Raw genomic sequence first — 7,112 nt, 5'->3', positions numbered from 1 at the left:
ATAAACAAAATTGACACCCCATCGCCCCAACTAACAAAAAAAGAAAAGAAAAGACCCAAATCAATAGGATCAGAGATGAAAAGGGAAATGTAACAACAGACGCCGCAGAAATAAAAAGAATTATTAGAAATTACTACAAGGACTTGTATGCCAGCAAACAGGGAAATCTATCAGAAATGGACAGATTCTTGGACACATACAACCTACCTAAATTGAGCCAGGAAGACATAGAAAACCTAAACAGACCCATAACTGACACAGAAATTGAAACAGTAAAAAAGGCCCTCCCAACAAAGAAAAGCCCAGGGCCAGATGGATTCACTGCTGAGTTCTACCAGACATTTAGAGAATAACTAACAATCTAAAAAGAGGGAATCCTCCAAAATTCTTTCTATGAAGCCACCATCACCTTAATTCCTAAGCCGGAAAAAAGATGCAGCACTGAAAGAGAATTACAGACCAATATCCCTGATGAACATAGATGTAAAAATACTCAATAAAATTCTGGCCAATAGAATGCAACAACACATCAGAAACATCATCCACCCAGACCAAGTGGGATTTATCCCTGGTATGCAGGGATGGTTCAACGTTCGCAAAACAATCAACGTGATACACCACATTAACAGACTGCAGAAGAAAAACCATATGATTCTCTCAATAGATGCAGAGAAAGCATTTGATAAAATACAACACCCTTTCATGATGAAAACTCTAAGCAAGCTGGGTATGGAAGGAACATTCCTCAATACAATCAAAGTAATGTATGAAAAACCCACGGCCATCATCCTATTAAATGGCTAAAAGTTGGAAGCATTTCCATTGAGATCTGGTACCAGACAGGGATGCCCACTCTCACCACTGCTATTCAATACAGTTCTGGAAGTTTTGGCCAGAGCTATTAGGCAAGAAAAAGAAATTAAAGGGATATAAATCAGGAAGGAAGAACTCAAACTATCCCTCTTTGCAGATGATATGATTCTTTATTTAGGGGACCCAAAGAACTCTACTAAGAGACTGCTGGAACTCATCGAAGAGTTTGGCAAAGTAGCAGGATATAAAATCAATGCACAAAAATCAACAGCCTTTGTATTCACAGGCAATGCCACAGCTGAGGAAGAACTTCTAAGATCAATCCCATTCACAATAGCTACAAAAACAATCAAATGCCTTGGAATAAACTTAACCAAGAACATTAAAGATCTGTACGATGAAAACTACAAAACCTTACAGAAAGAAATAGAAGAGGATACCAAAAGATGGAGAAAACTTTCATGCTCATGGATTGGAAGAATCAATATCATCAAAATGTCTATTCTCCCAAAAGCAATTTATACATTCAATGCAATACCAATCAAGATACCGAAGACCTTCTTCTCACATCTGGAAAAAATTATGCTGAAATTCATATGGAGACACAGACGACCTTGAATAGCCAAAGCAATCTTGTACAACAAAAACAAAACCGGAGGCATCACAATACCTGATTTCAGGACATACTACAGGGCAGTTGTTATCAAAACACCATGGTGCTGGTACAGAAACAGATGGATAGACCAATGCAACAGAATAGAAACACCAGAAATCAATCCAAACATCTACAGCCAACTCATATTTGATCAAAGATCCAAAACTTCTTCCTGGAATAAGGACAGCCTATTCAATAAATGGTGCTGGGAAAATTGGATTTCCACGTGCAGAAGCTTGAAGCAAGACCCCTACATTTAACCTTACATAAAAATTCACTCAACATGGATTAAAGACTTAAATCTATGACCCGAAACCATCAAATTATTAGAGAGCATTGGAGAAACCCTGCAAGATATAGGCACAGGCAACGACTTCTTGGAAAAGACTCCAGCAGCACAGGCAGTCAAAACCAAAATTAACATTTGGGATTGCATCAAATTGAGAAGTTTCTGTACTTCAAAAGAAACAGTCAGGAAAGTGAAGAGGCAACCAACAGAATGGGAAAAAATATTTGCAAACTATACTACAGATAAAGGGTTGATAACCAGAATCTACAAAGAAATCAAGAAAATCCACAACAACAAAACAAACAACCAACTTAAGATATGGGCCAAGGACTTCAATAGACATTTTTCGAAAGAGGAAATCCAAATGGCCAACAGACACATGAAAAAATGTTCACGATCACTAGCAATCAGAGAAATGCAAATCAAAATCACAATGTGGTTTCACCTCACCCCGGTGAGAATGGCTCACATTCAGAAATCTACCAACAATAGATGCTGGAGAGGATGTGGGGAAAAAGGGACACTAACCCACTGTTGGTGGGAATGCAAACTGGTTAAGCCACTATGGAAGTCAGTCTGGAGATTCCTCAGAAACCTGAACATAACCCTACCATACAACCCAGCCATACCACTCCTTGGAATTTACCCAAAGGAAATTAATTTGGCAAATAAAAAAGCCATCTGCACATTAATGTTTATTGCAGCTCAATTCACAATAGCTAAGACCTGGAACCAACCCAAATGCCCATTAACAGTAGACTTGATAAAGAAAATATGGGACATGTACTCCATAGAATACTATACAGCAGTAAGAAACAATGAAACCTTGTCATTTGCAACAAGCTGGAGGAATCTGGAAAACATCATGCTGAGTGAATTAAGCCAGTCCCAAAGAGACAAATATCATTTGTTTTCGCTGATCGGCGACAACTGGGCACCAAAGGGGAAACCTGTTAAGTGAAATGGACACTATAAGAAACAATGACCTGATCAGCTCTTGTCCTGACTCTAGATGTACAATGTAATACTTTATCCTTTTTAGTATTTGTTGTTATTGTTGTTGTTGTTGTTCTAGTACTAGTGGTTGAACTCTGTAATTAACACACAATTATTCTTAGGTGTTTAAATTTTAACTGAAAAATGATCCCTGTTAAATTTAAGAGTGGAAAAAGAGAGGGAGGAGATGTACAATTTCTGACATGCTCAATTGGACTTGCCCCAAATGGTGGAGTTAGAAATGTGCCAGGGGATTCCAATACAATCCCATCAAGTTTGCATGTACTAATGCCATCTCACTAGTCCAAGTGATCAATTTCAGTTCACAATTGATGGCTCTGATAGGTCTAAGAATCAAAGGGATCACACAAACAAGACAAGTGTCTGGTAATACTAACTGATAGAATCAAAAAGGGGGAGAAGGATCCAACATGGGAAGTGGGATACACAGTAGACTCATAGAATGGCAGATGTCCTAAACAACACTCTGGCCTCAGAATCAGCCCTTAAGGCATTCGGATCTGGCTGAAGAGCCCATGAGAGTATTGTAGGCATGGAAAGCCAAGATACCATGGAAAAAAAAAACCTAAATGAAAGATCTCTGTGAGTGAGATCCCAGTGGAAAGAACAGGGCCATCAAAGAAGGAGGTACCTTTCTCTGAAGGGAGGAGAGAACTTCCACTTTGACTATGACCCTATCGGAATAAGACCAAATCAGCGAACTCTAAAGGCTTCCATAGCTCTGACAACTCATGAATAGAGCCTAGTGAGATTATTGATGCCATGAACAGGAGTGTCAAATTGTTAAGTCAGCAGCAGAAGTCACTGTGTACTTACATCCCATGTGGGATCTGTCCTTAATGTGTTGTCTAATGTGAAGTGATGCTATAACTAGTACTGAAACAGTATTTTTACACTTTGTGTTTCTGTGTGGGTAGAAACTGATGAGGTCTTTACTAATGATATACTGAATCGATCTTCTGTATATGAAGATAATTGGAAATGAAAAAAAAAAACCTAGTGTTAAATTGGAAATGGCATAGAAAATTAATTAATTTTTTTAGAAAATATTATGTAGGATCTCTGTCTTTAATGTGCTGTACACTGTTATTTAATGCTATAACTATTACTCCAACAGTATTTTTTTCACTTTGTGTTGCTATATGGGGGCAAACTGTTGAAATCTTTACCTAATATATACTAAACTGATCTTCTGTATATAAAGAGAATTGAAAATGAATCTTGATGTGAATGGAAGGGGAGAGGGAGCGGGAAAGGGGAGGGTTGCGGGTGGGAGGGAAGTTATGGGAGGGGGGAAGCCATTGTAACCCATAAGCTGTACTTTGGAAATTTATATTCATTAAATCAAAGTTTAATAAATGAAAAAAAAGAAAGAAAAAAAATCCAAGCAGTGAAAAGAAACACCAAAAAAAAAAAAAAAAAGAAGTGGGAAATAAAAACATTTCTTTCTTTCTTTCTTTTTTTTTATTTGACAGGTAGAGTTACAGACACTGAGAGAGAGAGACAGAGAGAAAGGTAATCCTTCCTTTGGTTTACTCCCCAAATGGCTGCTATCGCTGGTGCTGTGCCGATCCAAAGCCAGGAGCCACGTGTTTCCTCCTGGTCTACCATGTGGGTGCAGGGACCCAGGCACTTGGGCCATCCTCCGCTACCCTCCCGGGCCATAACAGAGAGCCGGACTGGAAGAAGAGCACTCGGGACTAGTACCCGGCGCCCCAACCGGGGCTAGAACCCCAGGGTACCAGTGCCGCAAGCGGAGGATTAGCCAAGTGAGCCACTGTGTGGGCCAAAAATTTATTTCTTAATCTAGATGCTTTTGTTCTTAAGAAGGCAAAGTTCATTTTTACTTCTAATGGTTTAACTCTGATGCCCCAAAATATGAAACTATTTAAAGGAAATACACAGGGAATGCTTCATTGCATTGGAATTATAAAGGATTTTTGATAACATGTCAAAAGGATAATCTACAAAAGCAAAAACACATAAATGAGATTTCAGACAATAAAAAGCTTCTGTACAATAAAGGAAAAAAACCAACAGTGTGAATAGACAACTCACAGAAAAGAATACTTTTGCAATTAATACATCTGAAAATGTGTTAATATCCAGAACAGAACGTATAAGGACACAAAACAAACTCAATACCAAAAAATCCACCAAAACAATGAAATAAATAGGCAAAAGATTGGAGTAGACAGTTTTCCAAAGCATACATTTAATCATTCAATATATATATGAAAAAATGTTCATCGCTAATCAGCAAAATCACAACCACAATAGTATTAAATTCATTGCAATTAGAATAGCTATTATCAATAATAGAAAACACTTATTGTGGAGAATGTGGAAAAAGTGAGCACACACTGTTAGTAAGATTGCAAATTAGCACAGTCACTATGGAAAATAATATAAAGGTTTCTCAAAAAATTAAAGTAGAGCCATAATATGATTCAGCAATCCCAATACTGGGTATGTATCCAAAAAACAATGGAATAACTATGTCAAAGACATTTCTTCACTTTCATATTTACTGATGCACTGTTAATCACAATAAATATAAAAAATCAATTTAAGTGTTTCTCAAAAGATGATCAAATAAGGAAAATGGGGTATATATACACAATGTAATAATAGCCATAAAAGATGAAAAAGTGTTATTTGTGAAGCAGGGATGAACATGGAAGATAATATGTTATGTAAAATAAGCCAGACACAGAGAGACAATAACATATGATCTTACTCATATGTTGAAACTAAAAATGTTGGTCTCATAGAAGAAGAGTGGTTACCAGACTCTGGGGAAGTGAGGGGAAAAGTGGAGGGGGAAAAGTTAGTCCATACATTTACACTTGATCTTAGCCATGAGAAGCAATAGTCTATACATTTAAAAAGTCATAGTTAGATAGGAGTAAGACATATTGTTGCTCTATTGTACAGTATAGCTACTATAGTTAACAGTAATGTATATTTCAAAATAACTAGAAAAGAGGATTTTGAATGCTTCAGCACAGATAAATGATAAATGTTTGAGATGGCAGTTGTGCCAGTTGCCATTATTTGATCATTATACAATATATACATTTATTGAAACATCATGTTGTGCCCTACACATTGCACAATTATTATGTACTTCACATTGTACAATTATATGCTAAATTAAATAAAATGAAAATGGTAACATAAAAATATTCTAAAACTTCCTTTCACCTTTCTTAATAATTGAATATCAACAGTAAATAATTTTCCAAAAGTGAATGTACTCACACAACTCATATCTTTTTTTTGGTACATTTTAAAACTTTTCAGAAAAAATCTTAAGCTAAATTGATTTTTCAGTTTGAAGCATTATTATTACTAATTAGCAATGCATACACATACTCAATAATAGTAAAACAATATTAGAGTAAAACAGTGCAGAATAAGAGCAATCCCCATAATTATTGGATCATTTAAATATTGTTTGTTTCTAACATTGCTGAGTTTTCCTTCTCTTCAGGTCTTTCTTCTACCTGCTATAAAAGCAATACAACAATTATGAAAAAAAAAAAAACAAATTGACAAAATAGTTGACTGTTAAAAGCCTATGTATGCAGCTCAATTCTAAGAACAGATTTTTTCATCTCCATATTGACCCAGTGGCCTATTTTGCTGAAGTTTTTGATCAAATATCAGTTATTTGTACAGAAAAAATTTGAATGAAAAGGAAAATCTATATTTTAGCTATTTTTTTAATTATTCAACCTGATTTTAACTTGGATTTAATGTTTTTTACTCCAGATAGACTTTCATCTCATGAGTTCTAAGTATTATATTTATTACTGAGGTCTTGTTGTTTCTAATAATGAGTCCTATAGAAATGAGCATTAATTTGTTCTGTAAAATGTTATGATGTATTTGGCTATCTCAGTTGAACAAAGCATGAAACTATATGTCTCATTCTGAAATCATTTTATAAAATTCCCAAGTTCCAGTCCTGGCTGCACCACTTTGAATCCAGCTCCCTGCTAATGCACCTGGGAAAGCAGCAGAAGATGACCCAAGTACTTGGGCCCTGTATCCACGTGGGAGACCCAGAAGAAATTCCTGGCACCTGGCTTTGGATCAGCCAAGCTCCAGCTGTTGTGGCCATTTGGGGAGTGAACCAGTGGAAGGAGGATCTCTCTCTCTCTCTCTCTCTCTCTCTCCTCTACTATTTATAAAAAACAAATATTTTTAAAAGTTTTAGATAAGAGTATATTTGAGTACATGCTTTTCAATACAAACATACTGGAATTGCCTGTGAAATAAATGATTCAAATTGTTTAAATCCAGAATTCTGGGGGCCAGCGCTGTGGCTCA

Source organism: Lepus europaeus, chromosome X (genome assembly GCF_033115175.1).
Source record: "Lepus europaeus isolate LE1 chromosome X, mLepTim1.pri, whole genome shotgun sequence".
NCBI classification, from domain to species: Eukaryota; Metazoa; Chordata; class Mammalia; order Lagomorpha; family Leporidae; genus Lepus; species Lepus europaeus.
The sequence above is the reverse complement of the archived record's forward strand: the minus strand, read 5'-3'. Positions refer to the sequence as shown.